Here is a 15,016-nt window from a genome sequence, read left to right on the forward strand (position 1 = left end):
TCTAGCTGGATTTCAGGGGTGTTAGATACAAGTCTCTTCAGTGTAAAGCAGGGGTTCGTAGTTTTTTGCGGATTGATTCTCATATTCCAACGTTTACACCAAGCAGAAAGATCCTTAAGGTATTCTTGTATTCCATTTGCTGCTTCCCTCCGACATCTGGAATTGTAGATGACTGCAATGTCATCTGCATATGTAGCAATCAAAGCTTTGGAAGGATCTATCATGTGATGTCTGTTTGGGCTTGGTATATCCACTGTATATAAAGAGTAAAGCAGCGGCCCAAGCACACTGCCCTGAGGTACTCCTGCTCTCATTCTATAGTTATCAGAGTATCTGTCCCTAACTCTGACCTTGAACTCCCGTTCTTCTAGGTAGGATCTCAGAAGACCATAGTAGGGGGCAGGTAGGAGGTTTTTGATTTTAAGCAAAAGTCCAACATGCCACACCTTATCGAAGGCTTGCTGCATATCAATGAAAACTGCGTTGGAATACTCTTTGTCATCAAAGGCCTGCAAAATATGTTTCACCAATCTATGCACTTGTTCCACAGTGCCGTGTCCTCTTCGAAAACCAAATTGGTGGTCTGGCAAGATATTGTCTCGATTCATGATAACTGCTATTCGATTGGCAATGAGTCTCTCCCACAACTTGGACAGGGACGATAAGAGGCTTATCGGACGGTAAGACTCAGGATCAGCCTCTGGCTTACCTGGCTTGTGGATCATCTGAATTGCTGCTAATTTCCATTGCTTTGGGAACACTTGAGTCCTAATAATAGCATTAAATATTAAAGCTATAAATAGAATCGCTTTTATGGGCAAGGCCTTCAACGTTACGTTGCAAATTCTATCAATTCCTGGAGCCTTATTTTTCGGTAAGGACTGGATAACTTCAGATATTTCTTCAATCCTTATAGGCTTTATTGGCAACGACATCTGCAGAGGCGTCTCCAGAGTTTGATGGGTCTCGCTAACCTGAACTGTCGATGCAAAGCTATACGGAGTGAAGCGTTCTTCTAGATGTAGACCGAAAGCATTGGCCTGCTCCACTTCATTTTTTGCGAGCTCACCACTGGGACACCGAACAGGAACCTGTCTAAGGGGCTGGCGCTTAAGCGATTTTGTACATTTCCACAGTGAATAATTTGCATCCACCGTGTAGTCCATGGAAGACAATTTATGCTCAAAAAAATCGCTTCGAAGTCTCCTTAAAAGGGTTCGAAGTTGCATTGCAGCTCTGTACCACAAAATACGGTCTTCAGGATCTTGAGAACGAATTGCTCTTCTTCGAAGGCGCCTTTTTGTTACAATTAGCGCCTTGGCTTCCCTTGTGAGAACAACACCATAATTGATAGGACGATAATCCGGTTCCAAAGGCGTCGAAGCAGAAGCAGCCATATAAATATTATTAGTTAGAGTGTCAACTGCATTCTCAATGTCTTGTCGTGAGTCCAGAGCAGAATTTAGTTGAAAGGAGTTATCAAGAATTTGTTTGAAAGAAGTGAGATCAGTCCGACTTGTTATTAACCGAGGGCTTCGGGTGATATTGGAACCATTTGTTAGTAGATTAACAATAAGGGCAATGTGATCAGACTCCAAGTCCCAGTTTTGGCAGATATTGATTTGAGAATCCATAATTCCGTGGTATAAAGCAAAATCGATGCAAGTAGCAGTGTGGCTAGGAACATATGGGTATCTCGTTGGTGAACCAGTGGCAAGTATTTTGGACCCTCTGGCTGAAATCGATTCAACCAGCTCACGGCCTCTGGGTGAATTGTAGGTGTCACCCCACATCCAATGTCTAGCATTCCAGTCACCACCAACTATGTACCTCTGACCACAAGAAGAGAGTATATCAGTGAAATGTCTTTCTACAATTCTTTGGCCTGGAGGACAGTATATTGCGCTTACATCCACGAGTCCTAAGCCGGTCGCAACTTTAATGGAAGACAATTGAATGCTTTTCGTTTCTATAATACGTTGTGGGAAATGACTGAGAGAGCTTCTTACCAATACCGCCGCCCCACCCATTCCTTGATTATGTCGTGAAGGTTTATATGCTGGATAGAAGGAATATCCGAAAATTTTGACAACTTCACCTCGATTGAGCCTAATTTCACTTAAAAGTATAATATCAATGTTGTTGTTGTGCGCAAAGAATTCCACTTCTCTGGCTTTACCTGAAATGCCATTGACATTCCAGATAAGGATTTTGAGTGTATTCATTTTGAGGCTGAAACGTTGTTGTGAAGCACTGATTTGCCCCCAGTCCACTGCTTAATAGAATTGGCCATTTCGAAAACCATATTTTCAAGTCTTTCAAGTCGAAGGCTGTTCTGTTTGTTTTGCTTTTGTTGTTCCTGCTGCTGTTGTTGTAACCACAAAAAGAATTGCTGCTGCTGCTGTTGCTGAAGTTGTTGTTGCCATTTCATAAATTGCTGTTGCTGTTGCTCCAATATAGACTGAACGTCAAGCACATATTGTTGTTGTTGAGTATTCTTCGAATTTTGTACTTGCGGCTGCGCTTGGAGATCATGTAGACGGCGCTGGGCATGACCAATTCCATTTCTTACAATAGAGGCATAAGATAAGCCTATATTATTGCTGGCAGAAGAGTTAGGCATTTGCTGAGATTGCTGCTCTCGGATTGGCTGTTGTTGCTGACGTTTTTGTTGTGGATGTTGTCGCGTTGATTGTTTTTTTTGAACTCATCGATCGCCTAAGGTATTCTTGATAAGATTGGCAACCCTTGTAGCTTGCTGTATGATTCCCTCTACAGTGCATACATGTAGGCGGTTGATCTTGGGGACGAACACATTGCTTTGTATGGTGATCTTCTCCACAGCGAGCACAATTAGGATGCCGGCGGCAGTACTTCGCTGTATGTCCAAATTCTTGGCAACGAATACATTGAGCTATTTCAGATCTTTTACGCATCCTTTCTATTCGCACTCGTTGGCGGCAAAGAGTTACTATATCATATATGGCATTAATTTTAGCACATGGCTTAATATTGATAAAAAATATGTTGAGTTTCTCATCTGGGTCAGACCTAGATCTTGGGTTATGCACCTGAAGAGCTTCAAAACCTAAGGTTTTAAAATTGGCAACAATTTCGCTAGTTAATGTGCTATGATGAAGCCCTTTAACTACTATTCTGTGTGGTTTATCTTCCTTCATTTGGTACGTATGGAATTCAATTTCCATTTCATCAAAATGATCAACAATGTCTCTATAAGTTTTAGAGTCCTTGGAAAATATTCTTGCTGTAGATCCCTGATTTACTTTAACGATAACGTTATCTAGACTAGTGATCCCCGAAATAACATCAAATAGATCGTTAAGGTTGACAAAACTTAGAACAATTTGTGGTGGTTTTAAATTATTGTTGGGATTATTCTTGCCATTAGAATTATTTTGTTCAAATTCATTATCTGAGACAATTGTTTCCATATCATCATTTAAATCTGTTTGGGCATCTGCCAAGGAAAGATTACTTCTTTCCTCAACAGGTCTGTCACTGTCTAGGTCCACCTCCATGTCTAGTAAGGCAAACCTATTACTAGAGCTTGCCTTGCTGGTTGATGCTGAGGGTGATCCAGATAACTTTTCTTTGTGCACCTTCTTAGGGTAAGGAGTATATGAAAGTTGCTTCTTCCTCTTGTACGACAGATGGCTTTGGCTTAGCTTCAACTTGGTAGCAGCATCAGAAAACGGAGTTGAAGAAATTTTTGAATTATCACCAAGAGTTGGAGAGACAATTGCAGCCCCACCTCTGGGTAATGGGGATGAATTACCAGATGAGCGTTGGGAGTAATAAACATTAGTTTTATCCATACTCGCGGAAGAGCAAACACTGCTGATTTCCGCATCTGATGCTGTAGCCAGCATTGAGGTTATAGTACTAGTGCTCGCAGATTTTGAGCACAGTGGGCGTTGTAAACTGATGATCTCTTCCCTTATCTCCGAAGGTGTTTTACCAGCTATTTGGAACATTTTTTTATAATCAAACTGCTTACCGCTAGGTTGAGAGTTAGAATGAAGATTTCCATCCATTACCCCTCTTGCGCGGCAGCGCGGAGTGAATGGTGACCGTCTACAGATGAGTATTTGTAGTTGTACGTCTGCACTAGACAAAGTCCAATTAGCACACGAAGAGTGCGCAAAAGAAAAATTTGAGATCCTCTTGCTTTGCTTTTGGTTTTTCTGTCCACGGCACCACCGAATCTCATCAAGAGCCTTCTTGCAGTTTTGTAAAATAAAATATTTTTTAAATTCCAGTTAAGTAGCTATTTTGACGTGTGTCGGCAGCGCTGCTTGATTCGGAATGTGTGGATTCTGTGGATTTGTTTTTGCCTGTGCGCTTCGGCTTTTTGTATATTTTGTTTATTTGCATTTCGACTTTTGCTTTGGCCTGGGGATTGCAATTCCATTGTTGGTTTTATAAATCATTTTCTCGGAGCATTCAAATGGTAGCAAGAGCTACTAATCTGGTTGTGGATAAATCAGATATTAAAAACCAAAATCCAGTTAAATTTATTTGGATTTATAAATTCCTGCATCCTTAAGCATAAAGAAATATTTTTTTAGAGTTTTTGTTTTGCATTCCATGTCGGATTTTCACACAAGTCTGATTATTTACTTTGCTTTTTTTCGGAAAGAAAGAAATACAGAAAGATACAGAAAGAAAAATCAATTCCTTGTTATTTGAATGATATGCAGAAATAATAATTACTATTGATGATAGGTTTATCAAGATTTATTTTGAGTAAATCCTTTTAGTTTGTAAAAACTCATATTCTTTCTTAATATTAAATCGAATTGTTTGCCAGTGCACCCTCTAAATCGGAGGCAAGTTCTCACCCGAAGAGTCACCTCCGAAGCTTCTGCCGGGGCATATGTTATGAATTTTATGCAAATATGTTTCGGGAGAGAAAGAGGTCCCCCAGCGCCCTTTGGCACTTCCATTTTTCCTTTCCCTGCCAGAGTTTACACAATTCGCGACGTTATAAATTCTTATTTGTTTGCTGTTTTCCACTGGGTTCGCTGCTCTATTAACATTTAAATCGTTTTCGGAGGGTGTTGCAAAAAGAAAACCAATGGAAAATCGTCTGGGTCTGTTTCTTAAAAGTTCTGCAAGAGCATGGCATTTGCAGTCTTAAGAAAAGTTCGAATAACAAGAGTTTTACAACTTTTAACTTATTGGAAACAATATTTTCTCAGACATTCTGTTTGTTAATAGTTTTTTTGGGTTCTATTGCCTCGAATTGTCCCCCAAGAAAAGTAAAAGTGAACGCTAGCCAGGAATAAGAGTCTTTGTTTGGGTTTCGTTTTGACGATCCTTAATGGCAATCAGGTTCCCTTCATTCACGGCTGCTGCAGCCAGCTCGTCGTGAATCATTTAACAACATGCACAAACATTAAATTACGCATGGAATTCCTTTTAACCGAGAGCCCCGAGAACCGAGAAGAAGGCCCAGGACAACCCAACACACAGAAGACACAGTCAATGGAACACACAAGCAAGACACACAGGCTCTTGGCATAGAAAATTCAATTCAATTCAGGAGGCAGGACGAAAGCAGGACGAAGGACGAAGACTGGATGAAGGCAGAGCAGAGGCGAAGAGCACATGTGACTAATTTCATATTCATATGCATATTTAGACTAACTACCAGCCGAGGGAGGCGACTGCAATACGGACCACCCGAGATCCAAGATGATGACGCTCATCCGGAGAAAGGGGAAGAAGTGGGGCAAGGAGGAGAAGGAGGGGCAAGGAGGAGGGGCAACACGGCAAAAGGCAGTCGCTGCACACATCGGCACGCCTAATTTATAACACAAAAGTCTACTTAACTCCCCTGTGGAAACTACAAGCAGAGAGGCCGCCGCTAAGCCGCCAACTGGAGAGGTGGAAATAAAAATAAAAGGAACCCCAGGAAAAGGAAAAAAAAAAGAAAAACTGATCGAAGCAGGAAGTACCCCATGTACATGACATTAAAAAGGTAAAATAAAATTATAAAAACAGATATGGCTTCAATTCGTTCATTATTCATTGTCTGCTCTTTCTTTCCTTCTTTAAGGCCAGGTTCCTCTGAAAAACGTACTTTTTTCAATTAATTTTATTTTCATAACAAAAAATGTTGAGTATTCAATTTTTTTTATATATGAAAGTATGTATATGAAATTACTAAAAAAAAAATTTTAAATTTTTTTTTTCAAAATGGCGGTCCTGAAAATGGCTGCTGAAACGTCCGATTCGTAGATGGATGACACGATTACTTGAAAAATAATTATCTGAATGCAAAAACCAAAATAGTTTCGTGTTCTGCATCGAAGTAGCTATGGCCGGTACCAGAATGAAAAATTTTCCATGAAAAATAAAAAAATGGCGGACTTTTGAATTTTTTTAACCCTTTTTTTCACTTATAATTGATTATAACTTTTTTAAAAAATAATGAATATTTCTGATTCTGGTACCGGCCATAGCCAGACATATTTAGAGTAAAATGCCGTTTGGTTCAAATCGATAAGTGCCATAGTTTTGAAATGAGAGTGTCATCCATGCGAAAAAACGTGGTTCGGAGAAAAATCAGTTAAAAGTTTTTAAGGCGTTCGAGCGGCCGTACTACCAGCAGCGCTCCTCACTCTTTTACACCTACTTCTCGGCCTTGCTGACCTTCGGGACTTATTTTATACTATTTCGACAAGTATATAGTAGCAATTTATGAAAAAAAAAAATTTTTCATTTTTTCAAAATTGTTGAGAGGAACCTGGCCTTAATAGTAAATAAATTCAAGAAAACCTAACCATTTTAAACCTACTTTCCTTTCAATAAAAGCAACCATTTCGCTTCAAAATGTCCCCCCAAATTAGAACACCTTTGACAAGGGTATTCAATTCGAAAGCGAGGAGGAAGTAGTGAGTTTCGCGGGGCGGGGGGATGAATTATCCCCATTTTGTTGGCCAGTGCATAAACAAAGCCGGTCTGCTCTCCTCGGAGTGTGACTACTCGGTAATGTGTGCCTGTTTGTGTGTGTGCCTGTGTTTGTGTGTGTGTGCTGGCCAGGATTTATTATCAAATGGGCGCCATAGACTAACGACCATAGCCACAGTTGCTTCACCTGTGTATTTGTGAGTGTCTCTGTGTGTGTGTGCGATTGTGAGTGTGAGTGTGTCCTGCTGCCACCCCAATTCGCCACATCCTGCGCCCCGCTTTGGATGCACAGCACTTTCGTGTGTGTCTGTGTGCAAGCCGAGTCAACAAATTTTATGGCAGTCATTAAACTTTCTTTCAGCAAAGCGCCTCAAACTCAAACTCAAACTCGAACTCGAAATCCAACTTCGACTCCTCCACTCGGTTTTAGGTGGGTTAATTTATATCTTTAAGGTCTTCCACCTGCTGTTAGCGAAACAGAAACAGATAGTTTGTGCCTCCTCCGAGCGGAGGGGGAATTTATTTAATTAGTTCGAGCAGTTTGGCTTTCGGTCAAGTGTAAAATCCATCGGCTTAGGGAAAATGTTAACTATTAAAATATTTAAAACCAGTTTTAAATGCTAAGCACTCTAAACTATCTGTGGTATTTTAAGAGTGCTTTAAAACCCAAACATATAATATATCTATTGCCTTTTAAGTTATTCATTCCATAAAAGCCATTTCATGTTGTTTAATATTTCTGGCCAATCAAGTTATGCTCGTCTAATTGAACACTTTAACCCACTGCCAATAATTGCCCGGCAAAGCACGGCACATTGCGCATATTATTTCACAAATAGAACGACAATTTGTCTTTCAATTAGCCTTGATTGAGTTGAGTTGGCTCGGATTGCCTACTTTTTCGGGCTGCCTGCAGTTTCCAATCAATTTGATATGCACACGCATTTGATTTGACTGATGATGAGGCGGGTTGGCTCTGTCAAGCGACTCCATTTCTGTCAAGCTGCTTCAATTTGCATGGATATGGATACATATCTATATATATATATATATATATAATTCAGCTTACTATAATATCACCTTGACTTGTCCTATGATATTCGCTGGCTTGCAGCTTCTGGCTTCTAGCTTTCAAACACAAACAGCTCGGCTCGACTTCATATTGATGCTGACGCATATTTCCTGCTTCATTAACAGCGACGCCTCCATAAAGTATCCTTCCGAACGAGGAGGGTCTAAAAAACTAGAAACTGCAATGCGTTCAGTTCAGCTCCTCCTGCTCCTCGCTCCTCGGCTTCCTTCTACTACTTTTATCGCCTTTTTGTTCCCACCTGGCGTTGGCTTTTAACGAGGCGTCGTCGTCCTAGTTCGAGCCTCTCCCTCCCCTCTCCTTCTGCCCCTCCACCCCCCTCCCCTCTCCCATCTAGTTAGGTCCTGTCAGAGTTCTCCCCATCTTGCTGCTCTGCTCCGCGCTCGCAGGGGGCCTCCTCCTGTCCTGGCAGGCTGACTTGGTCATTTGGGTTGGTTGCTCCACTTCAGCAGTGTTCCACTTTTCCCCTTTCGACGACTCCTGGTTATTAATACTTCTGCCAGTTGCAATTGAGCATTGAACTCCTTCACTGGGTGGTCTTATTTACATTAAAAAGAATAATATTAAAGCCTCTTTCAAGGAGACAAGAAGCATAAATACCTTCCTCTTTATGAAGTTAACTTTAGATATTATTAAAAGCATCTTATGTTATTTAGTATCTAAAAACTCAAGAATAATATTTCAACAGTTCGACTTGAAGGGTATTTAAAGTTTTCCATTTAGCCATCGAGGTTGTTCCACCTTTTTTCCTATCGCATATCCCTTTTAGTCCTTTCAGTCCCTATTCTCTCCCCTTTCGGTATCCTTGGAGCATTTCTCTGCTGGGCTTGCCGCTCCTTGGCTTGTTGTTATGCTCGTTGTCCGGCGTCTTGATTTGATTAAAATGATAATAGTTTTTGGGATTTAACTTAAATTGATGTGGGTTGCAGAGTTGGGTGCTACAAAACTTCCCAGAAGAATGATGAAAAGGGCACAAAAGAGTCGAAAGCGAAATCATTACCTCCTTTTACCGCCTTTTGTGCGCTTAGCATTTTTCGGGGGGTAAACAAATTTCGACGTTTAAAGAGAAGGTTGAGATTCAACCGAGAAGGATGTGTGCAACATAAAAATTCCATTAATAAAATGGCAAAACATTTGCTGCAATTTCCTCCATTCCCTAATTCTCTGCCCCTTTTTTCTTTGTGGATCTCTCAGCAAAATTGCAATGCCCGTGGCCACTGAATCAAGTGCCTCAAATTGCCGGGCTTTAGATGCGAAGGTAGCTTTAAGCGGAGGGGCATGCAACCGACGCCCACAAGTGCTAGGAATGGCCTAGGGAATAGTGTGCCTGTGTGCCTGTGTGTGTGTGTGTGAGTGTGCATCCTGTGGCTAACCGCTGGAATTTTTACACTCACCCCAGGACACTCGAAGCGAGCTGATGTAGTGTTTACTCATAAAGGTAATCATGTCGAGAAGGCGGAATTGCAAGCAATTTGCGGCTGTTTTAATCAGTTCGAGTGTCTATTAGAGTCTGGCAGTATTAATAAAGTTCCTAATTGGTTTGTGTTTCAAACAAAGGGGTGAAGAGTTTATTTTAAATAGATTTTAAATTACGGCGAATATATTATCATTGATTAAATGAGTATTTTGCATTGAAGGGTATGAAGTAATCTCCCCTTTGGAAAACATTGCAAGTAAATACACATTTTTTATACATTTCAAAAGCAAAGGAAAACATCGGTACATGAGCGGAGTACGATTCCCAATAAGCTGGCACGTCCATTGGATCACAATAACGCCCATTCAACCAATGAGCAACCAGCGAGCAGCTGTGCGGGCTAAAACAAAAACAAATCAGAGAAATTGTTCAAGTGAAATGTACAAAATAATAACAGTTTAAATTGAAATTGCATTGTTGCAAGAACTACAAAAGCTGCAGGGGGAAAACAAGAGTCCATGCTGCAAAAACCCTTGACTCGTTTTTTTTTCTCGTTTTCGTTTTTGTTTTATTATTTTCAACAAAAGCCAGTGACGAGCGACAAAAGTTTTGCGGTTGGCAACAATTGTTCGTTCCACTTTTTGTTGTTGGCGCCAAAGCCACTGTTGATTGCCTACAGTTGGACAGGCACTGCTTAGTCAAACTGCGGATTTAACTAAAATGGCCAATTCTCGCTGTTTTGCTTCTATTTTAGGCAGTACCATCTGGTCTGCTTGCTTTTCAATTCTGCAAACATGTAAAATAATCGTACCATTTTTCTGAAAATAAATGGCGAATGTTCTCTTTATATAAAACCGCCTAAGAATTGGGGTTGTGATGCTTTAGCTACTAATTTCGTTGTTCGCCAAGTTGTTGTTTTAGTTAGCCAAATCTGATCGCGTTACCAACAGGGGTTTTTGCAACTCGAGGCGGCCAAGATGAGTTCCTGTTGCGAACTCTGCTGACGGGTTGCTGTGACTACATTTGAAATAAATGTATCTAAAGTTTAGTTGGGAGTTTTGCTCTTTTATCTACTGCTCCCCAACAAGGCTAACACACATACGAATGTTGCCGGCACTTCCTCTTTAGCTCTGTGTGTGTGTATAATCTACATTATAGCAATTCGCTTCGCTGTATCCCCTCCCTATCTCTTTCTCTCTCTCTCTCTCTCTGTCTCTGTCCCTCTTTCTATTCCACAAAAGTTTCGCTTTGATAGTTGGGGTAACATTTTTTGGCGCTTTGGGTCTGCCGCCGTCGCTGTTTTTGACAACTTACTCGTGCGTCGCGGCCGTCCAACGCCGGTGCCACGCCCCCACTCTCCGCTTTGAGGATGTGTGTGTGTGTATATACATCTGTATGTATTCTCGAGCAGATATCTTCGCTTGGTAGCTGCGTTTGGCAACACATGTGCGAGAATCCCTTCGTCCGTCCATCTCCCTTTTTATATGTCTGCCTCTTTTTATTTCCCCACTTTACCGTACTCGCTGCCTCTCTTTCTAACCCCCTGATTTGGCCGACTCCTTTTGCCCTACGGGCCATTAAAATTGTCGATGTAACTTTAAATTGTTTTCTGTTGCCTGCTTTTAGGCTCTATTGAGTGATATAAGCGATTTGTGGTACATATTCTTTTATGGCACTGTCTTCGTGTGGTTAAGTCTGTGGTGGAATTCGTTTGGTTAAGGGTATAATAAAAGGGAGCTTGGGTTAAGAAATGTAACAAGTTCATGCTGTTGAATAATAGCATAATTCACCACATAAATTCAGTTCTATTCCAACAAAGTATTTAAGTTTTTAAGTTCCTGCTCGCAAGTCAAGTTTTATTTGCTTTAATTGCCGACCACCTTACGGCCAAATCAATTAACTTAATGAAAACTGTTTAGTTATGCACGATTGCTGCTTTGACATGCACTTGCCTCTCAATTCGCAGGCCAAGAGATATAGAGAGCTAAATAATTGGCAAGACCAGCAGATTTTTGCCACCTACCTACCGTCGTTTATAAATCATGAACCCGAATAATCCCACAAGTCGTAGCATTCATATTTAATGCCGTATTCATTACCCAAGTCGGGGTACATTTATTTTGCATCCCCAACGACAACGACAACGAATTTTCAAACTCAACTTGACCGCAAATCGCGTAAATCAGCCAAAACGTAAGCGTACCTTATTCATCTTTTGGCGTGCGTAAGAGAGAGACGGAAGTGGAGGAGTGAGGGAGATGGCGACACCGAGATAATTACAAAACTGATGAGGTCTCGCCGTTGTCTTCGGTCTCATAATAAATTATCGCGCAATTTGTTAAGGGAAAACTATTGGCGGGAAAAGCGGGGGAAAACACACAGCAAGGGGAGGGAAAACTTTCAACAAGTTGGCAAATGGCAGCCCCGAAACAGCAGAACAGCAATAACAACGGAAACCATCAGCAACGATGGCAATAAAAACGTTTTCAACATTAATCAATTAATTTCAATTATATTGTGAAAAATCACAAAAACGTGAGGAAAAACAAGCGCAACAAACAGGTTTTCGAATTGCGTTGTTTAAAGATTGTGCAGAACGAAAACACCGGAGATGAAAAAGTCAACAGAGTATTTAAAAAAATATTCCGCATAAAAACCAGGACTTGTCAAAAAATAAACTGATTTATAATATTCCGGAAAACGTGACCTACGAGTACATTTATATAAATTCCTTTTACGCCAACTTATCACTTATCAAAAGAGGTTCATTACATAAATAAATTATAAATTTAAGTAAGCAAAACTGTAATTAACGCCAATCCAAATGGGACAAATTGTGATATATTTCGGATGACTCAAGAATTTTCGCATATTATTTATTGGGCAATAAGCGAAATAAACAGAATGTTAATAAAACAAAACCGAAAATAATAATTCTCGTGGAAAAGAGAAGGCAGAGCAAATACCGAGGAAGGCAGAGCGAAAAAGCAAACTTTTTCTGCCCCCACAATTTGGTTTCTATTTGGTTTCTATTTGGTCTGAGCTCCCTGTTCTCTGTTCCCTGTTCTCTTGTTTATCTGTCGTAATTTATTGTATTTTCTACGCTGCTTCTGCTTCTGCTTCTGCAACATGTGCGCGGTGCTCCCCAGCCTTCTTTTTTTTGGTTTCTGTTTTGTTTGGGGGCTTTGCGGGGAGCGATAAGACCAGCACCGACATCGCAGACAGATAGAGATACGAGTTCTTCTCTTTATCGCTGGAACTAAACTCATATGGATGTGCACACGGGGGTTGCTGGTTATACTTTCGGTCAAAGTACGAAAAATCCAGCACAAATGGTTGCACTGCTGTTCCTTTATTTACCATTTAATATGCCTGTTTAAATACAAAATCATTCCCCCAATCAAACACACATTTGCGCTGATATCACACCAAAAGAAATCGAGTTAAATTCTAACTGAACCGAATTTGTTCGGCGCACACCAGTGCATATGCGTAATGCAAATTATTTTAATTGCCCGCCGTGATGTTATTGAACCCGGAACCGCAGGGGTAACAGGATCCTTTTATTAGCAGCAATTGCGAGCCCATCGACATCGACATCGACCTGTTGGCCAATAAAGAGGCGGTGGGGGTGGGCGTTGGGCGGTGGGCGGTGGGCGTGACGCGCAGATCGCTGTTAACAAGGTTACATTAAAAACAAACTTATGCGGAAGGTTTGGCGCCACAGGACACCGGATGTGGGATGCGGAATGTGGGCTGCCTGCTGTAGTACGTGGTTAGCAATAGCAATCCCCGTATGCGAGGATATGCAAACGAGTTTGGGTATTGGGGATTCTCGTGGTCCAGCCATTTCACTCTGTGTACTTTGGACCTGACATTTTGGGGGGTCGGTTCACTCGCTCCATTCACGCGCTAACGCAAAACACAATTAAGCGAAATTCGCAAAGCGCTGCAAAACTCCAAAAATGCCAATGGAACAATTTAAGGGTAGGCCGAAAAAAAAAGAAATTTATTTGCCACGAATAATGCACAAAACTAACTCTTGATTGCATGTTTAGCCCACTCAGTTTAAGATAATAGTTTTGGTGATGGATAGTTTATATTTAATTCACCTCTTTATCGCACAATAGTTAAAGCTGGAGCCGCTCACTTTCCAGTTGCGAACAGAAAATAGTTATTTCCGGTTGCCTTCATCTTTTCACTCTGGATTATTGCAATCCTTCGCATTGTCTGCGCTCCTCTTGTTTCACTCGCAATTTGTATGAAAATGCTGTGTTTATTTCGTGTCGTTATTTTTAATATTTCCGCATAAATTATGCTATGCATTTGCCATTGCATTAAATGAACCTCCTTTCGCTCGCTCGTTGGGTAATATTTTCGAAAAATGCATGATAGTAGAGCAAGGAAAAGTTAATGATAAATGTATTGCTACAATTATGTTGCAGAAATACCAAGTTAAGTTTGTTGACTGTGTATCGAAGTGTTACTGCTGAATGGCATTTCCTTAAGAAGGGAACACTTGTGCGGCTTTGATTATGTGGGTCGGTAACCCATAAATTTTAATTAAAGGCACCAAGATTAGCACACATGGCTAGTTCGGCGAGAGTTGTTCAAATGGTTAATGAAATGTCTACGTCCACAGTTGTTTTTCGCTTTTACCGCCGCTTTGTTTGCATTTCCTTATAATTAAACTAATTTGCAAAGAGTATTTCTCCATCATCTGTCCCCCGGTTTCCCTTCGTCCTTCGACTTGGCTTTTTCACTTATATTTTTCTTAATTGCGTTTATGCCTTGAGTGCTGGACAGAGAAGGGGAAATCGGGAGCCGAAGGGCAGGCAACTAACTTGGTTTCCTAGGACAGCCGGCTTACGTCTGTCCAAGCACTTACTTCTTCGCCCTTCCATCTTTCCCCGCTTTCCCCTCGCTTTTCCTTGGTTTTTCATGCGCGTTGCGCGTCATAAAATATTGATGGCCATAAATAAGGAACCGCGTAGCCTTTAATGCGAACGCAGCGCAAACGTAAACAAAATGTAAGCAGAAACAGTGGAAGTAGGTCTATGATTTTACATTCTAAATTAATAACCAACATTTTATGGCTAGCCATAAAGATTACTTGTTGTTACTTTCTATTCGGAAAATTCCAATAATTATTATTTGTATAGCTTCTCAAGCTATATTGTGAATAAATTCACAATGCAAATTTGATCTGTATTTTTCAGCTTTGCCCCACTGTAGCGTGCCGCAGGACGAGTGGCGGTTGATTACAACCGTGGACGCTGTGGTCGCGTTAAACTGTTTGCGGTTGCCATGGAGGAGAGCGATGCAAAAGTCGAAGATGATGATGATAATGGAGAGCGGACTGGCGGACTGGTGGCCTGGTGCTGCCCCAGCCACTTTGCAACTTCGAGTGGCTGGAGATTGAGTGCCGCGGAATTAAGTGTCAAAACGCAGCTAAATAAATAAAGGAATTAAGCGTAAACGGTCAAGGAATCCCCGACGCCGAGTTAACAATTTTATTGCCATTCAGAGGAATCGGTTTGCAGTTGAACTGCAAATGATAAATCAGTCGAGCT

This window comes from Drosophila ficusphila, unplaced genomic scaffold, assembly GCF_018152265.1.
Source record: "Drosophila ficusphila isolate 14025-0441.05 unplaced genomic scaffold, ASM1815226v1 contig_412, whole genome shotgun sequence".
NCBI lineage: Eukaryota > Metazoa > Arthropoda > Insecta > Diptera > Drosophilidae > Drosophila > Drosophila ficusphila.